Here is a 16,088-nt window from a genome sequence, read left to right on the forward strand (position 1 = left end):
TACATCTATATGAGTACTGTTTTTTTGCATCCAATGAGAAATAGAAGTTTAAAATTTTGCGTTTTGACGATCAAAACTTCCTGAGGAGTCATATGATTCATAGAATATTTAGATGTTTACCTTTGCATTCTAAAAGCTTATACCAAATTAGTCCGGAATTAGCGGATATAATTCTTCTTGTATATCCTTACGAACGATCAACTAGTTCTCTCCTTTCTTCAATAGCCTAATTAAGTCTACGATCGTAAATTGTATTGCTCGTATAGATCGAACTAGAGATATATGCAAAATTTTCAAATTGGGAGTAACTGACGGAAGACAATGGTCCGATGGACAGTGCGGGGCCAGCATACGGTGGTGGTGTTCGGTCGTGACTACTCCATGTAGAGGTGGTGATCGAATTTTGTGGGGTGAGATAGAGAGAGTTTTTAATATTTGATATGTAACTTGTGTTGTATGGTATGAATTCAACAATTGACAATGTTTATCATAGTCTAACCAGGACTGTTCTTTCATAAAACTCTTATTAAGTTTTTCTCCGTCAGAGAAACAACTATGTGTTATTATATAACTATGTAGTATTTGTCAACTTTGTAAGAGCATCTAGTATCATCAACTCATTATATATTAGGTATCATTGATAGCGCCTATAAGAATCAAAAGATTATAGTTAGCTTACGGTACGTTCTCTTCACTCATACATCTCGATTGAATATAAGACTATTGATATATCAAAATTTGCAAATGAATTCGATAATGATGAGATATATCTTGGAGTAATAATATTATCAAATGTGCAACTAGATAATCACCTTCCACTTGAGAAGTGATAACCACTTGAAAAGTCCGAGAGAGGGTTGTTCATTGATTCATCCTATGATCATCCATCTATATGAATTGACATCTACATGCTCTTACCAGTGAAACCTGACGTTTACATCACATATACTAGTCTCGAACTCGAGTGACTTTTATCCTTATTTTAAGCGATTAAATCAACTAGGAACATATTTAGAATATACAGTACACACTTACGAATTTCATGATCAACCTTGCGAAATTGACCTCATAGTATAAGATATATTCAACGTCTTTATCTATGCAGTTTGCATTAGTATACAGATAAAGTAAATGTCATAATTGGACAAAACCGTAAAATTATTAAAATAAAAATTGTTTTACACTAAAGTTAATAAAACTCAATCCATAAGTTAACTTGTTGGACATCTACTCTAACATAAATAACAATCTCCACACGCAAATATATATATATATATATATATATATATATAAATTGTTTTACACTAAAGTTAATAAAACTCAATCCACAAGTTAACTTGTTGGACACCTACTCTAACATAAATAACAATCTCCACACGCATATTAGGCGTGGAAAGCGTGATCTTTGCACGCCTAATATGACAACAGGTTTATTATCATATTAAGTGTGCGAAGATACAATAAACTTGTATATATAATCCTAAAAATAATATATTTTGACTCCATACTTTTTATTTAATCAAATATATAATTAATAAATAAAAAATAATGAATTCTCTATCCCCAATAATTCGCGTGACGCATGATGGACCCATAAAATTTATTAGTGGACCATACACTAAGGACTTATGATTAAACGAAAGATTCAAATCTTTAAAAAAAATCCAAAAGGAACAATGGCACTACACAAATTATAAATGTTTATTTGAATAAATTTATTATGTCGTTTTCATTGCATGCAATGAGCAAAACGTGCTTCAATATTTTAATATTTTATTTATTAATTAGAAATAAATATATTGAATAAATATCCAATCGCCGATGCTAAAGTCGGGTTCCCATTACTGTTGGATTTGACTTTTACGCAGTAATATTATATTTAATGTAGTGCTTTATTTCTTATATGTTCATAGAGATTGTTTTTTACACAAGTTATGAAATTTTTAAACTTTATTATATTACAAAGAATTAGTAATTACTAAACTCATATGTTAAATTAATAAATTAAAGAATATAAACTCGATTTATTAGTTACGTAAATTGGCATTTGGAGAAGTTGACCAAAGCCAAAGCTGAGAAATAAATAAATAGTGACGGCTATTTCTTCTTGTTACAGTTTTTTTTTTTACATAAATGGGCATTTGGAGAAGTTGACCAAAGCCAAAGCTGAGAAATAAATGAATAGTGGCGGCTATTTCTTCTTGCCTTTAAAAATAAGATATGAGATGGATATCTTTATCTGTGAGACGAGTCAACCCTACCGATATTCAGAATAAAAAAATAATACTCTTAGCATACAAAATAATATTTTTTCATGGATGACCCAAATAAGATATACGTCTCACAAAATACGACTCGTGAGACCGTCTTACACAAGTTTTTGTCTTAATTTTAATTAATAATATAGACAATGATTACACAAAATCAAAATACAAACAAGGAACGTCAGCCTCACACTCTACATTGAGAACTCTTTTGAAACGTCTTCTATTTAAAATATAATACTAGAATTTTTTTTTTTACAAGCTATCGGTTAACTGATTGCTATTATTTTAAAATGTGAAATTTTCAATGATATTGCATGACGTTTTAAAATAATACAAATATGAAACAAGTAAAAATCATCGATCAACATGTCAAAACATAGCGTATAAAATAATCATATTCACTCCTATATCAAATCGTGATGTACGAAAAACATACGGTCCTCGGGTTCACGTCCGCATATCCAGCCCCGCCTACTCGGACTTCGGCACCTCCAGCCTCCTCATCGACATGCTCACCTACATCATTCACACCTAGTGAGTCTAAAGACTCAACACACCTGTAACGTTATAGCAAGTACATATACATAACAAGTAACAGTGAAAATACATTTCATGATCGTAAAAATCGTATGCACAATCATAACATGTTGAAGTATAAATATTTTCATAACCTATCACCTATACGTGTTCGTTTTCTTAATTTGAATTTCGTTCATTAGTTGTGACTTTCGCATCATCATGTCAGTCGATGGATCCATCTACGTGTAACTCGGTACCCGGCGGCAGGGACATCAGCTACAGTATTACCCGTCCACTGAGCCCTAGCCTTACATGTCATCGTAATATTCACAACCAACTCACATCTTTCAAAACATGTCATCATATTCATCACTTAATAAAATAATGCTTATACGTAAATTTTTCATAAAATCAAACATGCAGTGTATTTTTCATATTTACATAAAAAGTCATATCCATGATATCATAAACGTTTAAAACATGAACACTCGTGTTCGGGGTGCTGCCATGACTAGTAACTTGACTCGAAGATGACCACGCTTAAACTATGATTCAAATATTCCTAATCAAGCTTCACATGACCTAATCTAACCCTTAATAAGCTCGATCATAACGACGTATTAATACTCAAACGAGACAATAGCACTTAAACTAAGAGTTCCTAAAACCATGGACCAGCGCCTAGGCGCTGACACTGTGGCACTGCGGAACTTGATTAGCGCCACGGCATCAGCGCTGTAGCGCTTCATGTTTGAAGACCAAGCGTTGTGGCGCCTAAAGGGCAGCGTCCCGGTGCTAACCCTGCGACAGAAAAAAAAATCCAAGCCCTTCTATGCCACCTTCTACCCTACTCCTAACTAACCCGAGCCAGCCTCGAACCATTGCTACCTAGGACAAAGATCAAGCCAAGGAAACCCTACTGAACTGACCTTAACCTCAGCTACAGCCCCACACACGTGCCTTGTCCTATCTTGCCAATGAGTGACACAACTAGCCCTTAACCTTATCCATTCCTTTTACCTTCACGTCCAGCTGCACACGGCCATTTCCCAGCCTAGTCGCGGACCCAATAAGGTCTGATACACGGCTGGAATCAAGCCATGCATGGCTGCACCAACCCTTTCCCTCGATCTAGCCACGAAAACCCTAGGTCCTTCACCCAAAACCAATAGGCCTTCCCTCAAGCCGACCATGTCTCGAATCCAGCCCTTGTCACCTTCACTCTCGACCTATGCAGCCCCCTAGCGTCTCAAAATCGGCAGCCCTTTACACAAACACAAGAAAGCGTGAGTTATGAGTCAAGAAATTTCATATTTCATGTCAAACCTTTGCAAAAATGGCACCACATGATAAATCAAAGGAGTTCTCATGCAAATACATATATATCAGCATATAAATGGTGTGAATGATGAGAAAAAGAGATACAAGGCCTGCCTTTGCGTATAAACGCTCGAAAACTTGAAGACCCTTGCGTAGAACGCACACCGGAGAGACGGGGAGGGATTTTTCTTGAAATCTTTGGAGAAACTTTGAGATGGGTGCTGGTTTTTCGAGCAAAGAGAGCTGCTGAATGAGGGAGAGGGGAGGCCACCTAGAAGGGATTAGGTTTAGGGTTTATCTTTTATGTTTAAGTCATAATATATTACACTAATTGGTCCTTAATTAAAATAAAGGTTAAAGGGTTTTGAGCACATTAATCACTAAAATAAATCCAACAAGCCCAAAAACACTCCCGTAAAATATTTCGTTTAGGTACGATTTGAAAAATATTGCCTGAACCCTCAAAAAGTCCTCTGAAACGATAAAATTTGTGTACCGGTAAAATATATAATCCGAAGAGTAAAAATACTCAACCAATGCCCATTTTCAAAAATCATGCTTTAATACACCATATATTCAATAATTAAAATAATTATTCAATAAAAATATTTTCATGTTTATCCCCAGTCTCTGTTACTCGTTTGAGCGCGAAATGTAACCTAAAACTCTAATGCATGAAACTTATAAATAATAATGAAAAAAACCCTCTCATGCAATAATCATGCATGAAGTGCATAAAAATCATTAAACACCTATTTTAAAATAAACTCTAGATTGCATGCAGTCAGGTTACGTAATTCGAATTTCCTAGACCTTACATCTTTCACAAATTTTTCGCCTCCAATACCTGGAAGTGGGAACAATACACGAAAATTGTCAATATGAAGAAACTCCACAATTATAATGCAAAAAAAATGATTTAGTTATGCAGATAAAAACACACCTCCATTATCAAATGTTTAACTAAAACATCATTGAACCATGCAGTTGTTAAAGGCTACCCATCCATAAAATGCTTGACCAGTTCTATGGGATTGTCTAAGCATAGACTCTATAAGTGGTCAACGACAAAAATAAGTCTCGTAGACCTCACCACTCAAGAGGTGACTTTAGGACTTTCCCTTGACAAAATAATGAGAATTTGATCTGCTCTCAAGTACTCCATGTTAAGCACAAAGTTACTCCTTCGACTATAAAAAAAATCAGCAAGTCATATCCTCTGTAAAAAAACAGCAAGCCAAACAAAATTTAAACAACGAATGACGGATGAAAATTACTTTATTTATCAAAATATTTGGCCGACCTATGGAAAAGTAAAAAAAATTCCAAACCGTTAACTTATCGTGTCGTGGATAGTACATGCATTTTGTGGAATTTAAGGTGGAAAAATGATTCTTCTACGGTCATATGTCGATGGGGTCTTCGAGCTTCTTTCAAGTCGAAAAAAGGTTATTGGAAAATAACAAAATATGGCGGGCCTCACACTTGTATATCTACCAATGTTGATATAGATCATCACAGCTTGAATAGCGATATGGTGGCACAAACGCTATTGAGAGTTGTATGATGTTATCCTTCATACGAGATTAAGTATATCATGGAAAATGTAAAAGGTAAATATGGATATCAAATCTCGTATACAAAAACATGACGAAGTTTGAAACACGCAGTTGAAATTTCTTATGGTACATGGGAGAGCTCAGTGCAACTACTTACAAAATATATGTGTGTCATGTCCAAATATAATCAGGGAACAATTGTGGAGTAGAAGCATCTTAGATCAAACATCGAAGCGATGTTCTGGGCATACAAAATACAAGCATAAGATGTTGATCGTTGTCACTCTGGATGCGAACAATCAGATTATACCGCTAGCATTCGCCATTGTGGATGAAGAAACGCCTGATTCTTGGAAATGGTTCTTGGAGAATCTTCATCGACATATTGTTTGTAGTGCAAATGGTGTGTGCCTAATTTCTCACAGACATAAGGGAATTGTGCGAGCAGCTGAGAATCTATCCTATTTTCGACTTCCTCATGGTGTGCATCATTTTTGTTTGAGACATGTCTGCTCAAATTTTAATTCTAAATTCAAATATATGCATTTGAAAGATTTATGATGGGAGGCAGACACACTACATCAAATTTGTAAATTTGAAGCAACAATGGAGGCAATCAAGTACAAAAAAAATTTTGCGCATAGATATTTGGATAGAATTGTGCTAGAGAAATGCAGTATAGTTTACATCGTGGGGGTGATGACAACCAATATGTCGGAGTGTTTAAACAGTTTGTTAAAAGGAGCTCGTATACTTCCTATATCTGCAATAGTACACTTGACCCTTTTGAGGTGCGTAAAGTACTTCACTGAACGTGTGACAAGAGGTAGTCGTATGATTCAGAAAAATCAACTATGGTCAGAATATGCATCTCGGAAGTATGAGGAATGGGCGAGAAAATCTAGTGAACTTCGTGTTGCCAAATACGATGTACGAGAGCGAACTTCTTCGTTCACGACTAGAGGAAGGCCAAGTCATGGCCAACATATGCAGGTTTTGAAATTATCAACCAGCGGTTGTTCATGTAATAAATGGACGATTTTTGTCATCCCATGTTCCATGCAATTTGCACCAATAAATGGTACTCGTTAGATCCCACAACACTTGTGCAGCTGTGGTACAACATGTCGAGTACCTAGCAACATATGAGGGAAGATTTCAACCTCTTGCAGATGAATGATACTGAGATCCACCCACGTTTGAGTTGCACCACAACCTGGTTAGACGTGAAATAAGAAGAGTTGGTAGGGACATAACAACTCGATTACGAAATGAGATGGATATGCCAGTACTTAGAGAAAGACAACAACGAACTATGCATATGTAAAAATGTTTTTAAAATTTAAATTCTTATAAATGAAGATGTATTTTGTATTTATGTTGATTGAAAATTAATTATAACGAATATTAAAATTCGGGTGTTTTTGGGTGCTGGTGTGCGCCTATACGCTGGGGCGGGAGGAAAAGCCCGCTGGGGCGCACTGCTCTCGCTCAAGGGCGTTGAGTGTCTGCGTGCTGGGGCGGGCCGGGCGCACTGCTCTTGCTAAATAGCGTGTTGCACTCTTGTGCTTTGGGGCGGGAAGGCGGGCGGGAAGGCGGGCGGAACGGCCTGCTAGGGCATGCTTGTCTCGGCTAGGCGCCGCTCAGGCACACCTGCTTTGGCCTGAAAGCTTTTCCTTGGTCCTTCAACACTTAAATGACATTATGATAATTTTCATGCCCTTGTTGATATAAAAAATTCTTGTATTTGTCTTTTTAAAAATTAAATCAATATTTTATATAATTCAAAATATATAAATTTTAATTATCAAATTTTAGCGCAATAATATAATAATCTAATTGATACAATGATACAAATATCTTCTTGTTCCAATTAGAAAAATCTCAATTATAAATTATCAATCAGAAAAATCAATATCAAAATTACAATGATACAGATGGCTTCCGGTTCCACACTCAGGTGGATTGTCCCTCTATGCAATCTAATATCTGGATTAATTACATTTTTCTCATCTGAATAACCCAGAAAAATGATAGGTGAAATAACATTTCTCTCTGGTCGAATAGCATGAACAAGAAGTTGTCGACCAACATTAATAAGATTTCTAAAACTTTGGATATTTGACCAAATTGGAGTTTGATAATCATGGTAAGAAAAAAAATGTTGGCCAGCACCTGATGGATCAAATGACTCTGTATTATCGAAAAAACTCGTTGGTCCATATGTTTCTGAATTATCAAACAATCCTGATGGATCAGATGACCATGTTTTACCAAAAAACCAGATGGACCAGATGATCCTATGTTATCGAAAGAACCCGAGGGACCAAATGAGCATATATTATTGAAAATACCTGAGGGAACAGATGACACTGTATTACCGAAAACATTTGATGGTCCAAATGAAACTGTAGTCTCATCCAACAAAGGGTCGTATAGTATTAAACTCAGTTGATGGACCAATAGTGGTAAATCTACTTGATAACCAAGTTACTCCCCCAACCTATTGATGAATGATGCGAACAAGGAGAAGGTGTACTGAAATTTTGTTGGAAATTATGTTGTTCGGCAACATTATGATATGAATATGGTTGAAAACCAACCCCATGCATTGTAGGAGATAAAAGACAGACAGTTATTCGGTATCATTGAAAGTAGTCATCACCAGTGTGCCTCGATCTCCCGTGTCGTTCTCCTTAGAAAACATATCTCAACTTTCTATTCATTGAAAGTAGTCATCACCAGTTATTCCTTTCCAGTCTGTATTGTGATGACCAATTCTCTTGATATTATACGTTCATCGTTATCGAGAGTAAACAATGGAATAGATTGTCATATTTTGAACTATCTCGTCACCCGATTGGGCGATGTATCTCCACGATTTCAAAGCAAATGAGAAAGCAAACACATCACCATACTTTGTTGTCGTATGAATCAATAAATTTCATTTTTCTTATAAATGTTCTAGTTAAACTTCAAAAAAAAAAAAGTTAAAGTTTTAAAATTCATATAATTATTACATAATTTAAATGATCCAAAAATAACTCATTATTGTTCATACGGTCAAGACAGTCTCTTATAATTCTTACAGCATGAGTCGGTGAATGTGTGTAACTAAACACATTTTTCCACCTATACTTTAACATATATAATTTCATATTGAAATTTTAAAAATAATTATAGATTATATTTGGACAACAAATTAAAATATTATTGTTCACCATATGGAGCATTAAGAAAAATATCATTGGGTTGACTTGTTGACGCAACAACTGTTAACCCATCTCGGTCGGAGTTAACTAATTTAATCCTGCTCTATGCACATATCAACTAATAATAATAAAACAGTTAAAAATACATATGTTGTATTAAATAATGAAGATACAATATTTATACATGCATGATATATAAAGGTCCAGCTATTGTAGATTTTTCTATACGTGTTGCATTGCACAGCTCGTGGTATAGGAATGCTAAAACTGCACTTCCCCAACAATAATATTTCACACGATCAATATCATGCAGTAGTTGTGTTGGAACATTTCATATTCGTAATCTTGATTTTGATCTTAACAAAACTTGTTATTTTGTTTATAATGAATTTACCTAAGTGCGCATAAGCTGAACCTGAGCATAATTCGAACTGATCAGTTATAGAGCCAAAACTGAAGCTATGAGACACAACACTGAAAGCGCTAACTGATTTCCCAAACTGAATCAGTTCAAATGATATATCAAAGATCAGCTCAACTGATTGTCCAACTGATAGATGGTTCAACAGAAGATCTTCAGAAGTCAGGCCAGCTGATCAAGAGCTCAACTGATGAAGAGCCCAGCTGACTAGTTCAACTGAAGCAGTGAAATCAGTTCAGCTGACAAGCCAACTGATTTCACCAAACCAATTCAAGGTCAGTTCAACTGACCAATTCAGAACATCAATTATGAATCAATCAGTTTGCAGAATAAGAAAAACTTATTCAAATGGAATCCAGTTGTGTGCACTGAGGAAAAGCTTTTGTCCAGTCAAAGGACAATAATGGACGTTGCAGCAGAGCTTAAAGCCAAAATGTTCCAGAATGGCTATCGGAAAGTACAGACATATTTCGAGGAACATATTCAAATTTCAACGAATATATTTGATGAGTCTTGGTGTACGATCTCATTGCCTCTATAAATACCAGATCAAGATCATCAATATAAAAGTGTGGAAAAACATACATGATTGTGTAAAAGAAGAAGGGCACGCATAATGCACATCAGCTTACAAGAAGCAATCAGCCCAGATTTGAGGGAACACTTCAAAGTGTTATCAGCTTAGATTAGAATCACAATTCCCTCAGTGTGTGAAAACACTGTCGTGTTTTATTCATAGATCAGTTCTCACACACTCACTCACATATACAGAGAGTAGAGCTTATTGATAAGTTGAGTGAGCCTTGCACAAAGACGTTAAACTTGTGTATGTAGCCTTGACACATAGACGTTAAACAAGGGTTGGCTAGAAGGTGTTGCCTTCAGTCTAGGCTAGGAGTTCAATTAGGCATTAGTGTAAGTCCTAAGCTAAATAGATCTGTACAAGGCGTTATATAAATCAAAGTCTTCTAGTGAATCCTACCCGAGGTAGTAGAAAGGGTGGCGTAGGAGCAGTTGAAGTCTCCGAACATCCATAAACATATCTTGTGTATTTAACTGTTTAATTATTGTTTTCAAACTGATTTGATCCGTTCGAGCTGTTATCAGTTCAGTTCTCACCATAACTGAACTGATATATGCAAGAACCGATATACCTTATTTCAGTTGTTCAGTTTACACAAGTTAAAAGGCTTTCACACTAGTTAGCTTTCTTAACGAAGGATTCTTCGAGTATTTTTCGCTTGGTTTATAACCAAACTCGATTTAATTCATCGGTGTTTACATTCTTAGAACACAAGCTATTGCAGCTCATTGAGAATATTGTGTTTGAAACACCCTCGCAGGCATCAAAACTGATCCATCAAGTTGCAAAAACATAAGTCTAGCCGACCCTCCTTGATAATCCGTGAACAATATTCCTCCAATAAGCATCAACATTACACAGCGAGTATATTTCACGACATCTGCTTCCGAACTATTATCATCAATAAGGGTAGAAATGATGTGAGGACTTGGATTTTCGAAGCAAATCACGTAAGCAATAAAACTCGATATTTAATCTCAAAATTATTAATTAAAGAAACTCAACTATGAAATTAAACTTTCATCTTTAAAAGCTCGAGGGATTATCTTAAAAGATATCTATGTATTGAGAAACCACAATAATCGAAGCGTCATCACCCGAAAGGAAAAAACCTAGCTCATGAACTCAATATTTTAGCTTAAGGAAGCTCATTGATTCATGTCCTAAAGGAGCCAAAAATTCAGACATGGGAGGAGATAGAAGTTGGATATAATTAAGATGTAAGGAATGGCCCTTGAGTGCATCAAACCAAGGTGACCCTTGGTTGTGAATAAACTTTGACCACTTAGAGGTTACTTGGACCATCAATCTTGGGCACTTGAAAAGTCACATTTTTGGCTGAATGGAGGGAAGTTCAACAGCCATTTTCAGCCTATAAATATCATCATACATGCTAAAGAAATGTACCAAAAAAATTCTTCCAAACCCACTCCAAGTTTCGTCCATATCAAGGAAGAAAAGGAAGGCAAGTTGCGGCTATTGTGTTCAGAATCTAGACATGTCCAAGTGCTGCTAAACCGAATCAAGGTGTTGTCCAAAGGCTCAAAATTGTTTTTCCCAAAGCTCGACCAAGTGCCGTCCAAGGCTTATTCGAAATACGATTCGTGTTCTGTGAAGATTCGTCCAAGTTCAAGCGAGTTTCGAATCACCTATTGAACTACAGTAAGTGGGCTTATATATACGTTTTAAACATTTATGTATGTTTTAAATTTCGATCGAGTGCTATATGTTTGCTTCTGTATATATTGCTATGCGGTCTGTTATGCATTTTGTTACGATTCATTCTGTCATTTTTGTTCCAATTCGCACTATTCGATCTTTTTGCTTCGTCCCAAATGATAAGTTATGATTCAAATAATGGTGCATCGAGAAACCCTGTAAAGAAAAAGGCCCCAGAGGGAGCTTCTCTATGGGAGAATGCCCCAAAAGGAGCCGGATATGGAAAAATGCCTCAGAAGGAACCCATTTATAGGAGAAGACACTAAAAGGCGCCCAAGATCAAGGATAGCCCATGATCATTATAATGTATTCTGTCTTATAAGATCTAATAAGTTTTCATTCTGATACATTTTGATCTAATAAGATTTTTGACATGCTCTGTGTCTGGTTCAATTAGTTCGTCATTCTGTTTCCACTTGCTGAGTATTTTCCAGAACACGCATCCCCTTTACGTCCATCCCCATATAATAATGAGGAACATGTGGAAGAAATGGAACATGACCAATCCTGGGATTGGTGAAGAACTACCTAGACAAGAAGACCAAGTCCTTGAGTCCAAGATTACTAGTTATTCGCACTAGTTTCCTCATTTTTGCACTTTCTTTTGTAAGAAACAGCTTCCGCATTATTTGCATTTTTATATGTAAAGACACTGAATTTCTGGTTTTGGTTATTTGTTACAACGCTTATTGTTTTCAAATTAATTGATTGACAATGCTGGATGTCACCGACGCCTCGGTCTCGAGGCGTGACAAATGCAGTGATCGTGTAATATAGTCATGACAAATGACCACTTTTAGAATGCGATGATGATGGCGCAAATCCCAACAAGTCAAGACATATATATTGTCAATTGTATGTGAAACATCTATTTTACTCATCGGGTCACCATTAATTGTTAGACCCCAAATTATTGAAACATCTTGTAACATCACAGTCGCTTCACCACATCTTAAATGAAAAGTGTTGTCTCACATCTCCGTTCAACAAAAGAAGTAATCAAATGATTGTCAAACACTCGAAAAACGTATTATAAAACCCCAAAACCCCATATGATTTAAGTAATCAAATGGAATTGATTTTTTTTCTTTATTTTCAATTAGGAAAAAAAGACAAGAATTTGCCACCGACAATAAATGAAAATGGATTTCGCGTGACTTCTAACCTAATCAATTAGTAATTTTCTTACTCAAAAGGCTAAAAACTATTTTAAACAAAAAAAAATTAACCAGAACCACATACTTTATTTGATTATGATATTTTTAAATATCAAATGATTTTAATCGTCCAATAAAATATTTAAATAAATAAAACAATTAATTTTTAAATTTATTATACCTAGTTTCAAATACCTTTTAACTAAATAGATCTCAACTGTTAACTACATTATTATAACACTTGACTATCATAATGACATAATTACAATTATTCGGACTAAGAAAATATCCAAACCCAAAAAATCGAACCATCGAACCTAATCCGGAGAAGATTTTTGATTACCTACTTTCCTCATTCACGGAATTTCAAACCCAAATTTTCGTTTAAAAGGAACTGAATATATTACTATTTGAACTGAATAAATATTTACATTCTATACTACAAACTAGCAATATTTAAATGATCAGATATTACAATAATAGTAATATTAATTGTATTATTGAAATTAAAATATTTATAGTTATTCTTATTACTATTGTTTTTATTATAATTATATGTTACTAATATAATTAAAGATAATATAATTATTTATAGTAATTAGTTTATTTACGTATTATGAAGTACTATTTACTTTTAAAAGAAATTAATTTATTTATAGTAATTAGTTTTATTATCAATTCATCATCAGCATATACGTTTTATTTTTTACAGCCGAAAATTGCAAATAAATTTTGTTTACTATAAAATATGTAGTTACATTTTGTTGATAAAAAATATAATATTTGTTAACTAATGATTTTTTGTTTGCAAGATGGCTGAAAATACGGATAATGTGTTGTATTTGTGGGGTAGACACATATCAAATAATATCAACGCTGAAAACATGGATGCATTAATTCCGCCACGCCGGTCTGACATGTCTTTGGAGATTGCTTAAATGTTGGGATTCACCTCCGTGTCCGCATATGTCTAGCACGCATGAGTTCTATGGTGTCATTCAATGTGTTCCTATTAAAAATTATGATAATCATTTGCTTACAGTCATCGTTGAGAGATGGCGTCGTGAGACACACACATTTCACCTTACAGTCGGCGAGGCAACAATCACCCTACAGGACGTTGTCCTTTTGGGGGTTGAATATTGATGGCATGCCCATCACTGGTCTAGATACCGCGTACGAAAAACATACTTTGCAACAGCGCTGCGCAACTTGGTTGGGTTGTACGTCTACATCTTCTCATATTAAGGGTGCACATCTTTATCTGACCGCTTTGCGAGACAATTGCCTAAATAATATGATTAATGATCAAAGCACTGAAGAGGGCGTGGCACGATATTCCCGTTGTGTTTCATTAATGATCATTGGTGGCTGTATGTTTCCGGACTCGGAAGGTGCTGCTGTGAAACTTAAGTATTTGCAGTTTTTTGAGGACATAGAAATGGTGAATACGTTTAGCTGAGGTTCTACTGTGTTGACATATCTTTACAGAGAGCTGTGCGACATATCAATGAGATTAAAGGTCGATTTGTGTGGACCATATTGCAGGTATTTTTACACTTCTACGGTCATTATATTTGTTGTACTTAATTTTTCTTATGATTTGTGGGTATGGTCTAGAATTAATCTTCTTTGCCCTGATAGAGCACAACAAGCATCTATTTCAGAGGAGCAGGCTGCAGATGTGCTTTAGGGTCTACCATTCCCTCCATATGGCGCACGGTACTAATCAGAATTAATTAACTTTTATTATTATACTGTTATGTACTTTTAATCACTGTATTTTGTACTTTTATAAATTGCAGGTAGAGACGTGGATTCTCTTGGACACACACGACCCATCATTCGGTCCGTATAATGAGATATATGCTTGACATGATGGTAGAAAAGCAGGTAGATACATAAATTAGTTATTTAAAATAATGTTTTTTAAAAAAATTCAATCTGAATGTTATATTATCATCTTGATAATCTTTTTTTTAAAATTTTTTTTGCTTCAGTTTCTATGGATAGTTTATGATATGGAGTTCCTCGAGGTTGCTAGAATTCTTAATGAAAATAGAATTCATCTATGTCAGTCGGCATGTGCATTGATAAATTTTCATATAGTTGAGATGCATAGACCAGAGCGGTGTCTTCGACAATTTGGAATGCGTAAGTGTATCCCGCCACTTGCTACTAACTTCGATAATTTCCATAAATTGACGCTACAAGAGTGGAACAACTGTGATTGGGCGACGTATCACAAAGATTTTGTAGATATGTGGAATGACATATATAATTTTGTGATTGTTGAGGATTATGTCATACCTGATACACTCGTCATCACAGTTGACTATATTTGTTGGTTTCATCGCATTTCACAAATATTTTTCTCTCCGACAGTGGTACCTTCTAACATCGTTGGCTACCATCCTGTAGATGCAAACTACCGACAATTTATCGTAAGACATGTTCAATATATCTATATATCTACGTATATTTAATTTATTGTATTAAATATCGGTTACATAATATATGCATCTATGTCACAGACACGGCCAGCTCAAGTGCAAACTCCATCGACGTGGACACGAAATGAGTTTGAACCTGGACCATCAACTTCAAATATTGCATACACTACTCCGTGAGTGGGTTCAAGCTTTCCATCGTATGAGTATGGTTACCACACTCCATTTACCGGTAGTTTTACACAATTTTTACGAAGCAACTTTCGACCGTTTATAAATGAGAGTCGCCCTACATTAAACACGTCGCCCATAACATTTCAAGAATATTCAGATACAGAAGGGTATGAGGTTGGTGAAAACATTGCTGATACCAGTACATCTGCAGCCCAAACACGTACGCATGGAGATGCTGAAGAGATGTTAGGTGGTGGACGTATAGTCGTTAGAAGACCTCCGTGTGGCACTGGGGGGCAACGTTACCATCATCATTAACTCTTTGTTTCGAGATGAACATTTACTTACGTTATATTATTGTATATTTTTCTATTTTTTTTATTTTAATTTGAAGTTGTTGCTGCAACATTTCATTAGTTATTGCTTGTATCGTTAGTTGTTTTCCTACTCGTGGTAATAATGGAAATTAAATGTCTGTAATTTTTATAATGATACTGTAACTTTGTATTACAATAGTGTATATAATTTATTATTCATTTAAAAAAAAAACCCAATCTAGTGTATGTGAATTATTAGTCGTTTATTAATAAATTTACGGATAAAGTTATAGTAATGAAAAACCTAAGTACAATTAATAAATCAAGTCAAAAAAGTCAACACATTTGATATTCAAACATATTTAAAACAATACAACACTGAATACAATT

This window comes from Primulina tabacum, chromosome 15 (genome assembly GCF_025594145.1).
Source record: "Primulina tabacum isolate GXHZ01 chromosome 15, ASM2559414v2, whole genome shotgun sequence".
NCBI classification, from domain to species: Eukaryota; Viridiplantae; Streptophyta; class Magnoliopsida; order Lamiales; family Gesneriaceae; genus Primulina; species Primulina tabacum.